This window comes from Eubalaena glacialis, chromosome 14 (genome assembly GCF_028564815.1).
Source record: "Eubalaena glacialis isolate mEubGla1 chromosome 14, mEubGla1.1.hap2.+ XY, whole genome shotgun sequence".
Classification (NCBI taxonomy): domain Eukaryota; kingdom Metazoa; phylum Chordata; class Mammalia; order Artiodactyla; family Balaenidae; genus Eubalaena; species Eubalaena glacialis.
The window spans coordinates 91,982,515-92,004,100 of record NC_083729.1 but is presented as its reverse complement, the minus strand read 5'-3'; the positions used below and the strand labels follow the sequence as shown (position 1 = coordinate 92,004,100).

General features: G+C 46.7%; 1 protein-coding gene across 2 annotated transcripts in view; it reads left to right on the top strand.

Moving 5' to 3' along the window:
- The first annotated feature begins 2,525 nt into the window (after positions 1-2,525).
- Positions 2,526-21,586, top strand: part of FHL2 (four and a half LIM domains 2) — a 56,583-nt gene continuing 37,522 nt past the window's right edge. For both annotated transcript variants that reach the window (XM_061168672.1, XM_061168671.1), the window contains exon 1: positions 2,526-2,957. The gene's annotated coding sequence lies outside the window, so the exon portion shown is untranslated. The remainder of the gene's footprint in view (positions 2,958-21,586) is intronic.

The window sequence follows — 21,586 nt, the reverse complement described above, 5'->3', positions numbered from 1 at the left end:
CTTGTGTCTCCTGGTTCTGGTTACCAGTGCGGGCTCAATACACAGGTGATGGATACATCAAAATGTTTGTCCCAGACCTTGATGTCCGTCAGTTTCGGTCCCCGAGTTTTTGGAAACTGGACCAAGGAATGCAGGTCAGCCTTTCTGTGATACTGTGGAAGAGAGGCAGCGCCCCATCCACATTCAGTGCTTCTCCCTGCACCCGCAGTCCTGGCCACAGTCTGGAATCCTGGGCCTCAGCCCCCATACGTGTCTGCTCCAGGGGACACAGTCCATCACATCCCACCCCGCTCCAGGACTGTGTGTCCCCCGAAGGAGAGTGAGCCAGCACAGAGCAAGGGAGAATGTCACACCAGGATGCTTCTGAGCGCAACCCTGGAGTTCAAGGAAGAGTCCTTAAACCGGCCCTTACAGAGGCCGCCCGTTACGTGGGCACCCCAGTTCCTGCCTCAGGCCTGTTTCCTCCAAGAGAAGCCCTCGTTCAACCCGACCCTGCACTGACCTCTTCTCTCATTTGGGAAACTGGCCTGCGGCTGGAGTCCCCCCTTCTCACCACGGCCCCTGGCCACGAGTCAGCACTGAAGTCAGAGGCAGGCGTTAAGTAGACTTTAGGGGAACCAGCCAAGAGGGGCTTGGGCTCCGCAAGCTCCACAGAACTGTCTGGTTCCTCAGCCTCCAGGTTCTGGGCCGGGTGGGGTCTGTTTCAGGGCCCCGTCCTGTGACAGCGACTCCACACAGCGCTTTGAAACTACCCGTTCTGTGCCTTAGACCAGGTCCTCTTCATAGAGGCAGCAGCCCCCCTTCTGGTTTCTGCATCAGGAGAGAGGCAGTGAGAGGATGGGGCCCCTCTGTACCACGACCCGGGAGCCCAGTGGGAGGGGAGGCTTCTTCCCCTTACACCTAGCAGTGAAATGTGCTGGACCACACAGGTGCGGAAGTCATCACTAAAGTCAAAAACAATAAAAGCGGAAGTTGTCATCAGAACATACAAATCCTACAAATAAAAGGCACAGAGGTGCCTTTGTCATGTCCCGGTCAGAGCATGAGTGGGGATGTTAGGTTGGATGGGGTGATCTGGGGCTGTGGGTGTTCTCTATCACCCCCATTACACACACTCTCTTATTTTCTAACTCCTCTTTCTCTTAGTGTTTTCTTTTCTTTTCTCTCTCTCTCCTCTTGACTTACCTTGCCTTGGCGGGGGCTCTTGGGGACCCTATTGGCCTGGCTTCATCCCATCGATCGTATCGGCATGAAGAAAGGCTGCTGAGTGCTATAAAGGTCTTTCCAAAGACCAGGGAGACTCTGAGGAATTCTGTAATCCTAAAATAAATGGGGGTTCATTAATGCAGGGACACAGAGCGCTCTCTTCTGATTCTCAGAAACTTCGATTTTAAATGAAATTAAAGGGGGGAGGGATAAACTGGGAGGTTGGGATTGACATATACACACTACTATATATAAAAGAGATAACGAATAAGAACCTACTGTAGAGCACGGGGAACTCTATTCAACACTCTGTAATGACCTGCATGAGAAAAGAACCTAAAAAAGAATAGATATATGTATAACTGATTCACTTTGCTGTACAGCAGAAACTAACACAACATTGTAAATCAACTATACTCCAATAAAAGTTAAATTTAAAAATAAGTGAAATTACAGTTCTTATTATAAAAGCAAAATGAGATCACTGTAAACAATTTAGAGATTGTGGATAAGCCAAAGAAGAAAATGAAATCAGCCCTAATTCGACCATCCAGCCATAGCCTCGTTTTCTCACTGGGGGCGTGTTCTTTCAGAGGGTCTGGGGGTTAGGGACTGCGTGCGGTCACTTACTGCAAATACCCCATCTTCCCCTTAAAGTGGCTGCCTTCTTAGTACCAATTATCATAGTACTGTTTCTAAATCATTAAACCCTCTGCTATGGCATTTAAGGTCGCAGGGTGTTTCCTTTATGGACGTACTTTTCCTCATTTAACCAGGCCTCTGTTTTTAGCCATTCAGGTTGTTTCCAGCTATTCCCAATTATGAAAAGAGCTGCAAGAAATGTCCCTGTAGCTGCATCTCTGTCCACATCCATGGTTCTCTCCTTAGAATAAATCCCCAGACCTGGAATCACTGCCGTAACACAGACAGCGGTCCTCGGATGAAATGCCTTTCAGAAGAAATTTAATGTGTGAGAAATTTAGGGATGAATCAGAAACAGTCGCTCCCCCAAATTAGTCTTCTCCCTTGTCTCCCAGCAAATGATTTGAGAAGGCTCTAGGAAGACTGCATTTTCTTTAAAGAAGGTGACTTGAGGCTCCAGAAACCCTCACCATCAGGCTGGGGCGGGGAAGGTGGGAACCAGGGCTTTCTGTAAATGCGTCCACTCCTAGCTTCCCGGAGGCCCAGTGTTGATTAGACTGATCCCTGGTCTTCCCAGAATCTCCACCCAAACAAATGTCCCTGAAGCCGGGGTGGGGTTAGGGGGGGCTTGCGGGGGAAGGTGGTGGTCAGCTGAAACTCCACTCAGGCCACAGAGGGCTGTGTGTCTTGGGGAAGTTTCTTCCCCCTTCTGTGCCTCAGTGCCAACCCCCTAACCTGAGGGGCTCACTGCATGGGGCCTCGGAGGCTCTGCCACTTGTCCGACAAAGCGAGATCCCTCCCTGGCGCCCTGGCTCTCCCCTCCTCTCCCGCCACAGGAATACGTGCCAGGCCTGGGATGTCCTTGAGGCCGGCAGGCCAGATGGGGAGCTGGCAGCCCCTTCCCCTCTGGGGGCTGAGGCTCCTTTAATTTGCATACCTTAAAAGGTTTGCTGGAGCGAGGGGCTGGGTTCTTATCTCCTGTGCTCTGGAGGGGCCTTATTTATAGCCCAGCTGGCCAGCAGCTGCTTGCACGTTGGGGTGAACCCACAGGGCGGTTGACCTCCGGCTGCTGTCCCCCCTGGTTGGGCTGGAAGGCAGAAAGCAGACAGGTAAGGCTCCAGTTTCTCTTCTCTTTCCCTTCCCTTGCCATCCTTCCTCTCGTATCTGCACAGCTTTGTACCCCAGCTGTGCAGAGGGCGTGTCCAGCCCTGGGAGGGAGCTCTCTGGCACTGGGGACCGCAGACCCAAGTAGGACCCAGGGGGCAGAGACAGCTGGCTCTTCCAGCAGCTAAGCTCCTGCTGCCCCCAAAGCTGCAGCAGGTACCCACCGGGACATTAAGAACTTGGAGGTGGGAGGGAGGGAGACGCAAGAGGGAAGAGATACGGGAACATATGTATATGTATAACTGATTCACTTTGTTATAAAGCAGAAACTAACACACCATTGTAAAGCAATTATACTCCAATAAAGATGTTAAAAAAAAAAAAAAAAAGAACTTGGAGGAATCCTAGTTTATCTTACTCTCTCTCAGTGGGAATCAGGAATCTGCATTGAGTTTTGACACCGGAAAGTTTTTTTTTAGAAAAGAGGAAAGAAAAAGAAAAAAAATGATAAAATCAACACTGGAAGGGGGAAAAACCACAGTGCCCTTGAGCTGCTTCTCCCTGACAGAATTTCCGGATGGCCTGGGGTAAAAAGGCAAGTTACTGATAAGTCTGATTATGCTGGGGAAGTGTGTTTATACAAGATGACTTGTTACGGCTGATGGTTTGAAAGTACAGATCACTGTTGTGTGCTTTACAAAGGAAATGCATTAATATTTTACTAATTTCTAGAGCAGGATATACGCGAAAGACAAAGTACTGAGGAATGTTCTAATGCTTGGCCAGCCGCGTAATAATGTTAATACTGATAGAATGACACATATGTGATAATAGGTATCATAGGTATAAACATCCTCTAGCCAGACCTCAAGCAAGGCATTTTATCAGGTCCAATCTAAAAGGAAAAAAAATTGTGAGATCAGTTTTTTTTAAATAATTCTGAGGTCAAAAGATAGATTAATAGCTGTGTTATAGGCTAATGCTACTTTATCACGTATTTGCTCTATTTAGATTTATTGTTTTGTTTCTTGAGGAATGTTATTTGAATCTTGCTTTATTGCTGGGTTTATAACAACAAAATGTGCTTTAATAGTCTATTACATTTTGGGATCCATTCTACTGTAAAAAAAAGTTTTTGTTTTTAATGGAGTAGCCAACTTAATCAACTCAGATGATTACATTTTGGAGGCTTTTTCTAATATTAAGGAAATATTAATGTATCACTTCCATGAAAAGCTGCATATTTTCCCATAAAGTGTACCCTGACCGCTCACCCCCCCATCTCGCCTGTCTTCGAGAACATTTTGCACCTTTAGATTTCATCATCCCCTTAGTGCTTCCGTTGATTTGGGGTCCCTGAGGCTGGGCCACGCCGTTCTCTCTGTATCCCTCAGCTCCAACACAGGCACCTACACACCTCTTACTGTGTGTCCTAAAACACTTCATATTTAAGGATAGATGGCCAAGAAACACTGATTTTAAATTCTCTTCTCCCCATCTGTTAAAAAACATTCAACTAAGTAAATTTTTAAAGATCTTATTGGCTTTATTCAATGATTCATGAATCAAGCAGCATCCATCCGGCAGATAGAAAGAAGCTCTGAGGAGGTGGACAAAATGAAAGACTTTTCCTGGCAGAAGGGAATGGCAACAAGGAAGTTGTCCTCGGCAAAAAAGCAAGTTGGTTATTGAAAGGTTACTTTCCTTTAGGGGACGGCAGGGGTCTATCAGGCAGGTGACCACACCAGTCCTGGTCAAGCCATTCCTGATTGACTGGGTTAAGATTCCATTTCTGGAAGAGCCGAAACTGTAATGAAGTCTCAGTTTGGTGACGTGGGGCTTACAATAGGTGACTCCATTTGGGGCCTGTTGTCTTGTTTTTTTTTGTTTTTTTTTTTAAAGAGCTCCTGACTTATTTATTTATTTACTTTATTTATTTATTTATTTTTGGCTGTGTTGGGTCTTCGTTTCTGTGCAAGGGCTTTCTCTAGTTGGGGCAAGCGGGGGCCACTCTTCATCACGGTGCGCGGGCCTCTCACCGTCACGGCCTCTCTTGTTGTGGGGCACAGGCTCCAGACGCGCAGGCTCAGTAGTTGTGGCTCACGGGCCTAGTTGCTCCGCGGCACGTGGGATCTTCCCAGACCAGGGCTCGAACCCGTGTCCCTGCATTGGCAGGCAGATTCTCAACCACTGCGCCACCAGGGAAGCCCTGTTGTCTTGTTTTTAACACCACAAAAGAAAGAGGTGAAATTATATTCATAGTGTTTATATTTTCTTTTGTTTTTTCTTACTGTACAAATATATGTTCACCACAGGAAGTACAAACCAGCAGAGAGAAGAAAATGGAAAATGATGTGCAGTCTTACTACTCAAAGATAACTCTTAGCATTGCATTGTGTATCTTAACTGTTTCTTGATTCTAAGAGGTCTTTGATTGTAACATCAACCATTAATTTAATGCTAGCTTTAAAAGAGAGGGGAAAATTTCCCCCTATGTTATACAGATTAAGATGAATCCAAAAACAATAAATTGGGGGGAAAATATAAATTGTAATTAAGGAAAAATATATATATGATCAGGTTATTTGGTAATCTACTTTTTGTCCCATTTATTGTATTTTTACTGTGCATTCAAGCTCTAATTCTTTGAAAATTGGTTTTCAATTTTTTTATGTACTAAATTATGACATTTTTCATTTAGCCAGAATATTAAAATATCCATAATAGCTGGATAAGTGGGACGTAAAAAAGTCATAAAATGAGATTTAGATAAGTAATTTTTATCAACATATAACTTGTTTCAAAATATGATCTGCTGATTTCTACACTATTAATGCTACCTACTGAATAAGAGAAACAACTCAACCGTCTAGGACCTGGATCTTTATTCCCCCCTAAATTTTGTTTTATTGATTTTTTTTCATTATCATTGATTTGTCAGTCTTCATACTTAGTCTCCAATATACCAACCTAAGGTTGAAAAACAGAAAGAAACATAAGTTCTGAGCAATATGATATTTAACAGATATATTTCATAAATATCATTAAATGTTTTTAAGTGTAAGCCTATAAAAATAAAATCAATTTTAACTTTGAGGACATTTTTACAATTTGGGGTTTTGTTTAAATCTAAAAGAGAAATTTTAGATAGAAGACAGATAAAAAGTTATTTTAACAGAAGACTTTGTTACAGTTAAACTGTAATACTGAAAAGTTAAACTGAAGTAAAACCCTATCCAGCCAACAACACATAAAATATGCTCCAGGTGTTTTATTAAGAAGGCTGCAGGGACTTCCCTGGTGGCACAGTGGTTAAGAATCCACCTACCAATGCAGGGGACACGGGTTCGATCCCTGGTCTGGGAAGATCCCATGTGCCACGGAGCAACTAACCCCGTGCGCCACAACTACTGAGCCTGCGCTCTAGAGCCCGCAAGCCACAACTACTGAGCCTGTGTGCCACAACTACTGAAGCCCGCGCGCCTAGAGCCCGTGCTCCACAAGAGAAGCCAACACAATGAGAAGCCCGCACACCGCAACACAGAGTAGCCCCCGCTCGCCGCAACTAGAGAAAGCCCGCGCGCAGCAATGAAGACCGAATGCAGCCAAAAATAAATAAATTTTTTAAAAAAAGAAAAAAAGAAGGCTGCATAATTAGGTTTTACGGGGAAAGAGAAAGAGTTTTCGTTTGGTTTTTAAGAAGTGAGTCCTCTTTCTCTGCCTGGGACCTGCCTGCTCAGCATGGAGGGGACCTGAAGGGGCAGGGGGACCGACTGTCCTCACGGAAGTCGAGGTCACCAGAGCACTTCCTGCCTGGGTTCAGGTCTGTGCTGACAAATCCTGACCGGGATTTAGCATGAATGCAAAATAGAAAAGTAAATGGTGTTGATTATTCTACCTCTCTCTAATTCGTAGCCTTTGTAGGAAGATAAAATGGGTAATATGAAGGCACAAATAGTTATATGACAACATATTATATGTAATAACTAAAACGGTCAACAGTGAGATTGCTCAAAAGTCAAGTATGGTTAAATAAATTATGATATAGCCAAGGTATGGATGATGTACAATCATCAAAAATTAACGTTTGCACAGAATTTTTAATTTTAAAAATCAGAATACAAAGCTATATTCTTATAATTAATGATCTTAACCTATATAATATATAAACACTGAAAAAAATACCAAAATATATACAATTATTGTTTTTGAGGGATAAAATTAGTAGTAAGTTTATATTCTCTCCACATTTTAAATAGTTTGCTACGTTTTCTACACGGAGACTAATCATGAAAGTTTTTTATGGCAAAATTCCATGCAAATGTAAAGGATTCTAATTATTGCCACCAATTATAAAAACTGTAAATAACCTATCAGAATGATCAGCCTCTTGAAACAGGAGGTAAAATTTACTGAATGGTTACTATGTCCAGGAACTATGTATTGGCTCATTTAATGTACAACCAGCCTACACGTGGGTATTATTATCGTTGTTGTTATTGTTATTATTCCTACGTTCAGACACGGAAGCAGGCTTAGAAAAGTGTTATCAGTGCAGGAGGTGCAACCCAGTGAAAGACAGGGCCTGGGATCCAGCTGGTGTTAGAAGCACAGGAGCACTCTGAAGTCCTGCGGGAATGTTACAGGAATGGTGGCTGGTACCCCTGAGGAACGTTACTTGGAGCGGGAAGGGAGTACTTGGGTAGAGGCTGCATACACTATGGTGTGGAGACTGAGGAAGTAAGGAATTCTGAAAGGGGGGCAGGTTGTCCTGCCAGGTGTAGGGCGGGGCCCTCGGGAAGCAGAGATGCTCTGTGTGTGTGTGTGTGTGTGTGTGTGTTGTCTGGGCGTGTGTGAGAGTGTGTGGTGTGGGGTGTTGTGTATGTATGGGGCAGTGTGTGCCGTATGTGTGTACAGTGTGGGGAGGTGTGGTGTCTGTGTGTGTGCTGTGTGTTTGTGTGCCGGGGGAAGGGAAAGAGGGTGGAGATGATAGATGTTAAATGCCGTAAGCTTCCTTTTTAAAAAACTCTCCAATTTTGTTAAGAATCGCTTAATTTATTAGGAAACAACAACATTTTGCTCCCTTCAAATATAGTTCAAGAGACAAAAGAGCAGGTGAGAGAGGAGTCCCCTTATTTCAAAACCCCAATTTTAATTACAGTGAATTATAGACCAGCTATTATGTCCTTCCAACCCCTAAATCAAGACAGAGGCCCACAAGACTTCCAAATCAGTTAGGTTCCATGAAAAAATAATCATGTGTGTGCAACACAAAGAAAGCTCAGAGGTTTTGAAAGTGCGTGAGACAAACTCCTTTTAGGCACCTCTCTCTACTCCTGCAAACTGCACATGCAAAAACATTATCAACAGGTGCAAACTTGTTGGCATCAAATTAAGCTGCATGAACAACCGTCCGAGTGAGGGAAGAAATACTTACGACCACAATCCCACGTCTAAAATACTGTCAGATGGAAAAACTCTCAAGGCAGCAAGGAGGGCTGAGGGAGCACCTTCTAATTAAGATAGAGTTCTCTACAAGTCGGAATTCATACCGGCAAGTTCAACATCATTTGAATAACGCAGTTTGGACAGAAGAAAGATAAGCCCTTCGGCCACCGTTTCTGAGCATCAGTAGCACGAACCCTCCAGCCTGGCGGGGGACGAGCTCTGGCAGGATCCTGGACCCCGCCCTGAGCTGTTTCTACTTTGCCAGGATACACTTCTCTATCTCCTGGGAAGTGTCAGCAAACCTCAGCCAGCCTCCGGCAGGAGCAGCCGGGCAGCTCCAGAGGCCCACGTGAGCTCCATCGAACCTCACATCTCTCTTTAAATTTCGCTCTCATATTCCAACTTATATTAGACTGGTCTCTCTTCTGCTCAAAACTCTCCAATGGCTTCCCAAGTCAAAATAAAGTCCAGTGCTACATAGCCTCCAGAGTCCTACAGGACCCAGGCCCCGGAACCTGCCTTCATCTCCTTCCTTCCTCCCTCTCCACCTAGGATGCTCCCGTCACACCGCCCTACCCCAACTGTGCCACGCACGGCCCTGCCCCAGGGCCTTTGCACCTGCTGGTGTGCTAGCCGGTCAGGCTCTCCCCCGAGGAAACCACACGCCTCCCTCCCTCCTTCAATCCTTCAATCACACCACATGTGAGAGCCAGCCCCGAGGGTCCCATCTGAAATCACACCCTCTGCCGCTCCCTAGCTCCTTGCCCTGATTTACTTTTCTTCAAATCACTTATCTCACACATGCACACCCACAAAGGGACGTGTAGGCGCTGAATGAGTATCCGTGAGAGACGAAGGCTCTAACAATCCACTTTCATAACTTTCATTTGAATTCTTAGAGGCTTTTCCAGTGTCATTCATGTATCAATACCCTTACAAAGTATCCTTATCAGGGTCCAAGTCTCAGGCTTCCCTGTCCACAACTTGAACCTCATTTCAAAAACGTCGGCTGCACTTGGAGTTTGTTCAGGGAGAAAAGTGGGAGCTGGGGGGTCAGGCTGCCTGGGCTTTGTCCCCAGCTCTGCCATTTACAGCAGGGCAAGACCTCAACCTCCCAGAATCTTGTCTTTAAAAAGGGGATAACAGTAACAATAACCTCTTAAATACGTGGGAGGATTCAACAAGGCAACAGCCGCAACAATAATAATAGCTACGGGTAATTGACAGATGAGGACAAACTGAAATCCAGAAAAGTATCTTAGACATAGTTACTATATGAGTTTCTTGTTGCTTTTGTAACAAATTACCCCAAAACTATTGTCTGAAAGCAACACAAATTTATTACCTTATAGTTCAGGAGGTCAGAAGTCTGCAGGCGGTCTCCATGCGCTAAAATCAAAGTGTGGGCAAAGCTGTGTTCCTTCTGGCGGCTCCAGGAAGGAATCTGTTTCCTGGCCTTTTCCAGCTTCTAGAGGCGCCTGTGCTCCTTGGCTGGTGGGCCCTCCCCCACCTGCAAGGCCAGCATGGTCACGTCTTCAAATCTCTCTGATTCTGACTCTCCTGCCTCCTTTTCCCACGTTACGGACGGACCCTCGTGATGACATTGGGCCACCTGGATAATCCAGGATCATCTCCCCAGTATCAAGAGCCTTAATCTAATCACACCTGCAAAGGCCTTTCACAAATTCTGGAGATTAGGACATGAACGGTGCTGGGAAGCCGTTATCCTGCCTACCAGTTACTAAGAGACAGAACTGGGGCTGGCATCCGGCTGGTCTCTTGACGGCTGCGCTACAGAAGGACACGGAAAGCCCTGGGAGTAACGAAGGCGGGGTGGAAAACTTGCATCTCAGATTCAGGTTTTTGTCTTCGACATTGAACAAGACAATTCATCCCCTCTGCCCTGCTCACCGGCTGTGTGGGTGCCAGAGCAGCACGGCTGACTCTAAAAGTCACTTTAGCTCATCGAGGTCAGTTTTAAATAATCAGTCTCACTTCAACCTCAAACATAGTATTGACTTTCAAGAAACCACAGACAGGGACTTCCCTGGTGGCGCAGTGGTTAAGAATCCGCCTGCCAATGCAGGGGACCCGGGTTCGATCCCTGGTCCGGGAACATCCCACATGCCGCGGAGCAACTAAGCCCATGCACCACAACTACTGAGCCTGCGCTCTAGAGCCCGGGAGCCACAACTACTGAGCCCGCGTGCCACACTATTGAGCCCGCGTGCCACAACTACTGAGCCCGCGCACCTAGAGCCCGTGCTCAGCAACAAGAGAAGCCACCGCAATGAGAAGCCTGCGCACTGCAATGAAGAGCAGCCCCCGCTCGCCGCAACTAGAGAAAGCCTGCACGCAGCAAGCAACGAAGACCCAATGCGGCCAAAAATAAATAAATAAATTTATTTAAAAAAAAAAGAAACCACAGACACTCCATAAAAGTCGGTTGCAGAGTGGGAATGAAAGCCCTGCTTGGAGACAGGCCATGCCGCACCGCGCATGGGGGTCGGGGTAGAGGGGGTGCCTGGACACAGGGTGTGGAGCAGCTGCCGAGGTCCCAGAGCCGGGACACCCGCCGCCCCCATAAGAGAGCAAGCGGCAGGAGCCGTGGCATGAACACCTGGGCGGCACCTGGCGGGCTGGGGGGGGCCACATGAGAGGCAAAGAGGACGCTTTTCATTAGTGCCCAGGTCAGCAGTGTAAACGGGCCGGCCTGGTGGCACTGCCGGGCAGGGGCCGGGCTCTGGGTCCCAGACCTCATTCACGGGCACCAAGACCCCGGATGGAGCCGCCTTGTCTGGAAACATGATCATTCAGAGGGGTTTTCAAACCCTGTAGGCTTCTTGCAGCCTCAGACATTTCTGTTCCTTTCACAAGGAAAATAAGAAGCCACAGGTCAGGTTTCGTACAAGGAACATCTGGGATATGACCCTTACACTGGCCACCGTGTTAAAGGCAGGTGTCCTTTCTCCAACAGACAACTGACACATTTGAGAGTTCTGAGGTTTCTTCTGTGATGTTTTCCTGAATCGGTTGCTTTTTTTCTCTGCTGTCTCCCCACACATTTGTGAGGGAACCACACGTTCACAAGAAGTTCTCCTTTGCCTGACTCTCCCCCAAATGCAAACTTTTCAAACTGCGGGTCAGCATCATAGGTCTTAGTGAGTCACGAAATCCATCTAGTGGGTGGAGACCCGCACTTTTTTTTTTTTTTTTGAAATGTGTTTATATTGTAAAATCATTACCGTGATAAGTTTAGTGCACATACGTCACCTCGCAGTTACACATTTTTTTGTATATGATGAGAGCTTTTAAGATCTACTCTCTTAGCGACTTTCAATATGTAATAGAGTATTGTTAACTGTGGTCACCATGATCTATATTACATCTCCAGGTCTCCTTTACAACTGCAAGTTTGTACATTTTGATCACCTTCACCATTTCACGTTTTGAAGAATAAAATGAAAAAGACTAGAATACGGAAAAGATAGAATAAAAAAGAACAGAAAGCATAGTAAGGGTAAGAATTATTTCATGACGATTTCTCCCAGCACTGCACGTGGGGCTGGGGGAAGCCGTGGGGATGTAAAACTGTACTTCCTAGTTTGCGTTGCTGTCAAAGACTTGGAAGCACTGCTGTCAACATATGCAGGTTCCCTTTCTCCTGGGTCCTCTTGACGCCTATGAGCCCCCCTCGGATACTCCTCTCTCTCTGCAGATGGCTTTGCCCTCCTTAAGGCAGGAGCCAATGACATGCTCTCCTACTTGATCAGCTCTACAAATGTGAGTCTTCGTGGAAAAAGGAAAAGGGAAACAAAAGACCAAAACACAACCACCTGTGCCATTCATCCAAGAGGGAGACAGCCGTGTGAGCAGAGCTCTGGGGGAAAGGCTAGACAACCCTCCTCCCCCCCCCCCCCACTGCAGCATCTCCCCTGCAGCATCTCCCCTGCAGCACCACTTGTGCCTGGCGTGGAGGTGCATGAGTGTGTGTGCTGCTCTAATTCACCTCCCTTCTAGGGCCCGAAATAAGTAACAACGCCACAGCCTGAGGGACCAGCCCCTTCCGCATTGTTTCATGGTCTCTGCAGCCATGCAGCCTCTTCCTGTAATTTGGCAGAAGGGCTGGGGCGGGGGGGTGCTCACTGGTTCCCACATCAAAGGCTGCCTTTGGTGACTGCTGGCCAGGGGAAGGGAGAAGAGGGGCCCCCGTGCAGAGCAGAAGGGAGCAGGACGTCTGGAAGGAGAGAGAAAGCAAACTGCAAAGGTATTTTAATAGACGTGCCGTTCCCATTCTTGGCCATGTGTTTTTCATTCTGATTTTGGTTACTTTTGACTTGAATTATGGAGCTCTGTCTCTTGGTTCAGGCAACTTAGATGCAATTGCTTTTCTATCTCAAAAATGAATACTGACTTTTTTTGGGGGGGGGGTGGCGCTGGGGATGGTGGGAAGTGGCTGAGACAGAGAGCGTATCACCTTTCAGAAGGCAGGGAATTTCTCTTTTCCCTCTCCCTCAGCGGACTAGAGAGCATATGTTTCCAAGAGCCCAGGGGACTTTGACAAACGCAGAGGGTAAAACACTGCATCCGCATGGAAGAGATCGATGATGCGATGCTGCGGCCCTCCTGCTCAGAGGAAGCAGCTCTTTTCCCCAGAGGAGCAGGATGTAGAGATAAACAGCCTTCCCACTGCAGAGACATGGTGGACTCATCCCAGGGCTCCAGCAAGCACTTTCTCACTTCTCTAAGATGCAGATAATTATGTTTGTCAAGGGTTGTTGTCATGAAATACGCTTTTGAAATCTTCAAGTGGCTTCTGAATAATTGAAAGTTGAGCTACAATTTCCAGTCTTCAGTGAGCTGCCCCGTGGCCTGTGTTGGAGCCCTGTCGCTCTCTTGACCATTCCGAGCATCTGGGTATCAGGAACTACCTAGTTCTGTGGCAAAATATAGAAGTATCCTCACTCCTCTGGGGGCAGAGATCAGAGATGGGGAGGGAAGAGGGGCCCCAGGGACACCACTGCCTGAGTCAGGCCCATCTGAGCTGCAGGAAAAGGCAAGAAACAAGAGACAGAGAAAATTAACACTCTTGATACCGAAGTCCTCACCATGGTTCCTTAGCCATCTTAGGGACACAGTGTCTACGGAGTGGAGAAATCAGAATGAAAAACAGTCACACTGCAAAGATTTTGGTATCTTGACCAATGCAACCCATAGTATAACTGATCCAGACAATTGTTTTCTCAACCAATCAATCAATCATCAAATAAAGAGGACACAAAAATCACCCCCAAAGACATAATTTGGTGGCTGTATTAAACTGCAGTCCGTGTTCAGTGTCACTGAGATTTCTTTCATCTGGGGCATTTTGTTGTCAGAGATAAGTCACCATGTGGTTGGACAAAAAAAATATTGGCAGAAAATTAATTTTAATAGTCTTGATGTATTTAAGTGGCTGGTGGTTCAGTTTGTAGATTCATGTCTAATCTAGAGCTTTAATCCTGTGATGAAAAAGTAAATCAAACCATGAGGAAACTGTAAATCAAAAAAAAAAAAAAAAAAAAAAGTCTGTCCTTGTCTGTGACCCATTGTTCCATTACAGTTCTGCTTCTTCAGTGGCTTTGTCTTCTCTGAGAAGCAGCAACTATCCGTCTACTGGCCCTGGCCATTCCCGCACGTATCCACACATGACATTCATCTCCACGTCCATCTTGCCACCCACTTGGGAAAGCCAGGAATTAGTTATAGTTTGTTATTCTTACCAATGACACCATTTTAAAATCCCAAACCAAAAAAGCAAACAAGTTACACACACAAGCAAAACAACATGTCTTTAAACCAAAACAGGTTCTTCTCACTATGACTTTTCCTTTCTGATCTCATCGTGGCCTAGATCACTGCTGAGCAAGCCTCATGCTGGGCGACCCGCTCGTGGGCAGCTGGCCACTCATTCTTTCCTGGGCAAGCCCTCCGGGCTGACCCTCCGCTCAGCCACAGGCAGGACCCCAAGGGAGGCAAAGAGCTGATGGGGATGAAAAGATGCAGTATTGAACATGCTCTAAATATAAAAATAGCGTGGTGAGGAACTAGAAATGTCGTTCCTATTAAATCAAAGAAACAAATCTGGAAAACCAGATCTGAGAGGGCTGAGCCCCGATGGCAGGACTGTCGTTTGCAAGGCTGGCACAGGGCCGAGCCCTCTGCAGGGGAGATGCGTTGACCTCACAGCAGACATCAAGGTCATGCCAAGGGATGCCTGTGTCTTGCTGCTTAGAATGCGTTTGCTTTCTGACCTCAGGCACTGGGCTTTCTTTGGGGCAGTTGTGAACCCTCCAACCCAACGCCCAGCATCCTGTGACCAGCGCTCCTTCCCCAGGGTCACCCTGGCCTGTGACCCTGAGCAGAGCAGGACCCCATGGCGGAGCCCCAGGTCACTTGCGCCTAATCAGGACTCTGTCCATGGTGCTCCACAGGGAGCAGGCCATCCTTCCAGCCCATGACAAGGGTGACACCGGGAAACTGAGCCCTGCTGGGGTGGGCTTTGGCAGCTCCCCAACACAGAAGGGCTTTAACTGACAAGATGCGTGGTGGTACCAATGGATGTGATTTGGAAGAGCGACAGAACCAGTATTTCTAAATATTACAAAATAACCAGTAAGTAAAAGATCCACTTAAAGTTCAAGACAGACCAAATGGGTTTTAGTGGAAAAGAATATGAAAAGTTTATTGATGTGGTTTCAGATTCCACATTGAAAGTAATCTTTAAGAAACTACCATTGGCCAAGCTTTGGTTTGGTAGTGAAAATATATACCTTGACAGTTACCTGAAATGGCTATGAAACGCCTCTCTTTTCTAACAACATATCTGTGTGAGGCTGCATCTACACTTCAAATAAAAACACATACCTCAAAAGACGAAGTGTAGAAGCAAATATGTGACCCCAGCTACCCAGCTGTCTTCAATTAAGACAGACATTAAAGAGATTTGCAAATATGTTTTAAAAAAAAAAGCCACCCTCTCACTATTTGCTTTGTTTTTGGAAAAGAGTCATTTTTCATGAAAAGAAATATAAGTTAACATGTAATGAGCTGATTATTGTGATTTTTGAAAGAATTAATTTTTTGTTTTCTCCATTTTAATTTCTAAATTTTTATTGGAGTATAGTTGCTTTACAATGTTGTGTTAGTTTCAACTGTACAGCAAAGTGAATCAGTCATACATATACATATATCCACTCTTTTTTAGATTTCCTTCCCATTTAGGTCACCACAGAGCACTGAGTAGAGTTCCCTGTGCTATACAGTAGGTTCTCATTAGTTATCTATTTTATACATAGTAGTGTATATGTCAATCCCAATCCCCCAATTTATCCCACACCCCTTCCCCCCTTGGTAACCATAAGTTTGTTCTCTACATCGGTGACTCTATTTCTGCTTTGCAAATATGTTCATCTCTACCATTTTTCTAGATTCCACATAAAAGCGATATTATACAATATGTTTTTAATTTTTAATGTAGTAAAAAATCTATAGGTGTAACTCACAGAAACAAAAGCCCTTTGGGATCCTGAATAATATTAAAGAGAGTGAAGGGGTTCTGAGAACAAAAAGGTTGAGAATAGCTGGCTTAATTAAACTTGAGATTGATTGAATATGATTCCACACACAGTTTCAATTCCCTTAATGTTCCTCACCTACCCCGTCGTATGATGCACTGAGTCACAGACTATTTTTTGGCTTAAATAACCTAGGTGATTGTACTGCACATGCTGTATCCTTCATTTCCATTGACCCCTGCTGCTTCATTTGGGGTTAAGGCCGCAGAGAAATCTTTCAGAGGTGCCCGAATCGCTTGTGCTTCTAAGGAATTTGCTTCGATGACTATTTTTTTGTTGTTGATCTATTTTAGGTACAAATTTTCATTGGGCTTATTTTCCCAACACAGGCTAGTGCAGTTTCCAGAGACACAGTTTTTGTTCTTGCAAACGGATTATCCCACTGCCTGTTGTGAAGCCATTTTCCTTCTCTGTTTAAAAGCATTATTGAATTTTTTTAAAATAAATTTATTTATTTTTTATATTTTTGGCTGCATTGAGTCTTCGTTGCTGCGCGCGAGCTTTCTCTAGTTGCGGCGAGCGGGGGCCACTCTTTGTTGTGGTGCATGGGCTTCTCACTGCAGTGGCTTCTCTTGTTGCGGAGCACAGGCTCTAGGTGCACGGGCTTCAGTAGTTGTGGCTCGCGGGCTCTAGAGCACAGGCTCAGTAGTTGTGGCATGTGGGCTTAGTTGCTCCGCGGCATGTGGGATCTTCCCGGACCAGGGCTCGAACCCGTGTCCCCTGCATCGGCAGGCAGATTCTTAACTACTGCACCACCAGGGAAGCCCAGCATTATTGAATTTTATTATTTAAAGACATTATTTATTTAAACTGTCTTTGCTCTAATAGGAGATACCACATTTTATTATTCTATTTTATTTAGTAGATCATCAATGCACACGGTGCAAAATTCGAAAGGTACAAAAGGAGAAATGATGAAAAGTGGTTCCTCCCCCGACCTCCATGCTCCCTCTCCTCCACAGAGGCAGCTGTGATTGCCAACTAGAGATAGTCTAGACGTGTCTGGTGGGCACGGGTCCTTTCCTCACGCACATGGGGTGGTGTGCTCTGCAATGATTTGCACTGCGCTCTTTTCTCTCACACCCCACTTGGAGATTGTTCTGAGCGCACATGCTCCATATGCAGCGAGTCTGCCTCACTCCTTACAGCTGTCGGATCCCAGTCAGGATGAGTGATGTATTTGACTTTCCCCTGCCTATCAGCATTTAGGTGGTTTACCATCTTTTGCTACCGTAAACAAGGCTTTAATGTCTTTGTACATGTGTGTTTGTGTATAATAAATATATACAAGTACAACACAGGGTTTGTCATATGACATCCCTAAACTACAGGGTATCACAGAAGGTGATGTCCTGGGTCCCGAGAGCGATTGGTAAAGAGCTGCAGGGCAAGTAGCTCTTAGCTTAGTCGCTGTCAGCGCAGCTCTGGGGACAGGAGGTGGTCTTCCCTTTAAAAACACAGTGGAAAGGAAAAAAAAAATAGAGAGTGGAAAGTTTCCTTCTCTGACTAGGAAGAAAAATCAGGTTTTATGCTTCTTGATCTTGGAAAGTTTCTGTCTGTTTTTGCCGGGAGGGTGAAGGGAGAGAGGAGCCTCGGAGAGAAAAGGGTCGGGAGAGGCTTTGCCTTTCTCTTGGAGGGTTGATTCCTGTGCTGGTTTAGAGGAAGAGCTGTGGGGAGAGGAGGTGAGCCGTCCCAGGAGGCAGCACAACGCGGGGGGGGACCAGAGGCCGTGGAGTCAACCTCTCCTGGTCTGAGTCCTGTCCACACCGTGACCTCCGATGCTGGGCACATCACTGACCCTCGGGCCTTGGTTCCTACCTGGGTGACCACCACTGCTGCTTCTGTTTATTCCCATTGTTACTAACCCGGATTCTTGGCCTCCTTTAATCAATAGAAATTGACGAGAGGCCAGACAGGAAACTCAGGCAAGGCTTTATTGGGGCCCCTGCTGCAGCACGGGGGAGTGAGAGCAAACAACAGGTTCCCCTGCTTGCTCCCTCCCTGAGTTGGGGACGAGCTGGTGAGGGTAGGGGTGGGTCCAGGGGTCGGGCCGGAGGGCTGGCTTAGGTGTTCTGTGCACCCCTTAGGTGGTGTTGAGTGCAGGGGGCACGCGCAGTACCCTGCTTTTGTTCCTGACACCCTGTTTTTGCTCCAGGCTCTTCAAAAGTGGCAGTGGGGGTTTTTTGGTCTCTTTGTATCTTTTGGGTCCAAAATTTGCCCTGACTGCGCATGCACGCAGTTATTTTTAGTTCCATACAGTTTCTTTGTGTTTTGTTGGTCAAGGAGAGGTGTGTCCACGTGCAAGCACTGCAGCAAAGGGTCCCAGGTCCCAGCCTGTCTCACTGTCACACTTCTCATACCACCATCGCCACATCCTCAGTTGCACTGACTTCAACCTACTGAGGCTTGGCCTCTGTCCCACTGAAATACATTTCAGAAGCCGCCAACCATCTCCACGCGGCCACATCCAGGGACCCCTGGCAGCCTCAGCCCACCATCACTCCTGGCCACGGCTCTCAGGGATATGTCAGGCACTGGTGTACCGCCCTCTCTCCTGATCCCCCATCGCTGCTGGACAGCCCTCCTCAGTCCTGTGCTTCCTCCTCTGCCTGCCCTGCAAACCCTGGAGCCTCCTGGAACTTGACCTTTGATCCACTCCTCACAACCCACACCCTCTCTTAGGTGATTTACTGTTTTTTTAACTGCCATTTAGCCTCCCATCCACATCACCTGCTTTCACCTCCCCCAGGTGTTCATACAAATTTGGAAAATATTTCTATTTGGATGGCAGTCCCCAAAGTGCTTCAGTTTCAATAGGTTAAAACCCAGGAATTCCCTGGCGGTCCAGTGGTTAGGACTCCACACTTTCACTGCTGAGGGCTCGGGTTCAATCCCTGGTGAGGGAACTAAGATCCTGCAAGCCACAAGGCCAAAAAAAAAAAAATCAATAGGTCAAAACGGCATTCATCCCCAACCAAAACTTGTTTTTTCTATTTTCCTGATACTGGTACCTTCCAGTTTTCCAAGCCAAAGAAATTATCTTAGACTCAACCTCAGTATTATCATTTCTACTGAGTCGACATGTTTAAAATTCTTGAAGCTGACACCCTCCCCCCCAGTTACTCCCACCCTTGCGCATCACACGCCTTCTACCGAGTGGCAGCCACCTGTCGCAGGTTGGGTTTCCCAGGAGCAGAGTGTGGGCTTTGTGAGGAAGTGCCCCCCCTCCATAGGAAGTGGGGAAACAGGACAGGGAAGGGGAGGGCTGAGCCGGGACGTAGTTTCAGATCAAGTCCCAGCCTTAGCCTGATCCCACAGGGATGCTCGTGAGTGTAGATTTTGCCTCTGGTTACCAGACTTGCAGGAGGGGGCTGGGCTTGCACATCCCCCCAACTCTGGGGAATCCACACAGAAGCAGTAAAAGGGATCCAAAGGGACCCCAGGAGGTCCGAGCAGAGGGTCTCCTGCACCTGCTAGATGAGCCACTGGTAGACTTCTACACCTGAGCCAGAGTCGTGTGGCCCAGGGGTTCCCACCCTGTCTGCAGCCCACCGGGCCGCACAGCAGGAGGTGAGCCGCAGGCGAGCGAGCGAAGGTTCTTCTGTATTTACAGCCGCTCCCCATCTCTCGCATTACCACGTGAGCTCCACCTCCTGTCAGCATTATGGTGAGTTGTATAATTATTTCATTATATGTTACAATGTAATAATAATAGAAATAAAGTGCACAATAAATGTCATGCACTTGAATCATCCTGAAACCATCCCCCGCCCCCAGCCCCCTGGTCCATGGAAAAATTGTCTTTCACAAAACTGGTGCCTGGTGCCAAAAAGGTTGGGGACCGCTGATGGTGCCAATCAAAGAGCTGAGCAGGGCAGGCTCCACTTCAGCCTTTTCAGAGGCCTCCAGTCTCCTAGCAGCACCCTCTGGAAACTGGCTTCCTTCCCCATCTTAATAGGAATCAGAAGTAGACAAGGGGAGGAGTCCATGTTAAAATCCAACATCCCCTCCTGAACATCTGCGCTGCACACCGGCTCATTAAAGGCTCTGAAACATCCTGTAGTAAAGAAGGCTATGAACCTTGCTTAACCTGGGAATGACCCACCTTCTCTGACCTCGGGCTTGCACGCTAGCTCGCTGGTGTCTTGTGTGAGGCCCCGTTACACACTGCCATCTGCAGACCTCGTGGGAGATGCTAGCCCACAGGATAAAGCTCCCTGATGGGGCACACGAGGTTCTCCATGGCCTGGCCACACCTCCACACCCTCACCCCTGGCTCCGCTAATGCTTGACCTGCCACAGGGGCCTCAGTGGCCCATTCATGTCGGCCAACTGGCCACCTCGTGCCTGTCTGTCAAGGCTCAGATCCAGTGACATCCCTTCCAGAAGCCTTCCCAGGACCCTGTCTCAGTCAGTCAGTTAGTGTTCTCCAGAAATATATCTCCAGAGACTTATTATAAAAAATTGGCTCGTGTGATTTTGGAGACCAAGAAGTCCCAAGCTCTGCAGGGTGAGTCGGCAAGCTAGACCCCCAGGAGAGCCTGTGCTTCAGTTCTAGTCCAAAAGCAGGAAAAATACCGATGTCCCAGCTTGAAGGTCATCATGCAAAAAGAATTCTCTCTTACGCAGGGCAGGGTCAGCCTTTTTGTTCTCTGCAGACCTTCAGTGGCTTGGGTGGGATCTACCCCCATTAGGGAGGGCAATCTGCTGTACTCTACAGATTCACATGCTAATCACACCCAAAAACACCTTCACAAAAGTCCCCAGAATAATGTTTAACCAAATATCTGGGTACCCCGTGGCCCTGCCAACTTGACACACAAAATTAATCATTAGAGACCCTCAGGTTGGGCTAAGTGCTTTTCTTGTGTTCCCATCACTTTCTACACCTGCACTTTTCTGTAATTTTTTTTAACCATCTTTGTTTACAAGTGTACAGTTCAGTAGTGTTAAGTATATTCACTGTTGTACAACAGATCTCCAGAACATTTTCTTCTTGCAAAACTGAAACTCTATACTCATTAAACAACAACTCCCTGCTCCCTTCTCTTCTCAGCCCCCAGCACCCACCCTTCTACTTTCTGTCTCTATAAATTTGACTCCTCTAGGTCCCTCATATAAATGGAATCATGCAGTATTTGTCCTTTTGTGACTGGCTTATTTCACTCAGCATAATGTCCTCAAGGTTCATCCGTGTTGGATCCTGTGACGAACAGGATTCCCTTCCTTTTTAAGACTGAATAATCTTCCGCCATTTGTATCGATCATATTTTGTTTATCTACTCCTCCACTGATAAATACTTGGGCTGCTGCCATCTCTTGGCTGTTGTGAATTACTTTGCTATAAACATGCAAGTGCAAATGTTTCTTTGTGACTCTGCTTTCACCTCTTATGAATATACACCCAGGGGTGGGATACACTTTCTATATCTTAACCCTGACCGGATAGTATTGGGATTTCATCTCTACCAAGCTGGCAACCTCCCTTCCGGTCGTGCTAGACTTTAAGCTCTGGGAGCAATGGCCCAAGCTTTATTCATCTCAGTGGCTTGGTGAGGATGACTCACTCA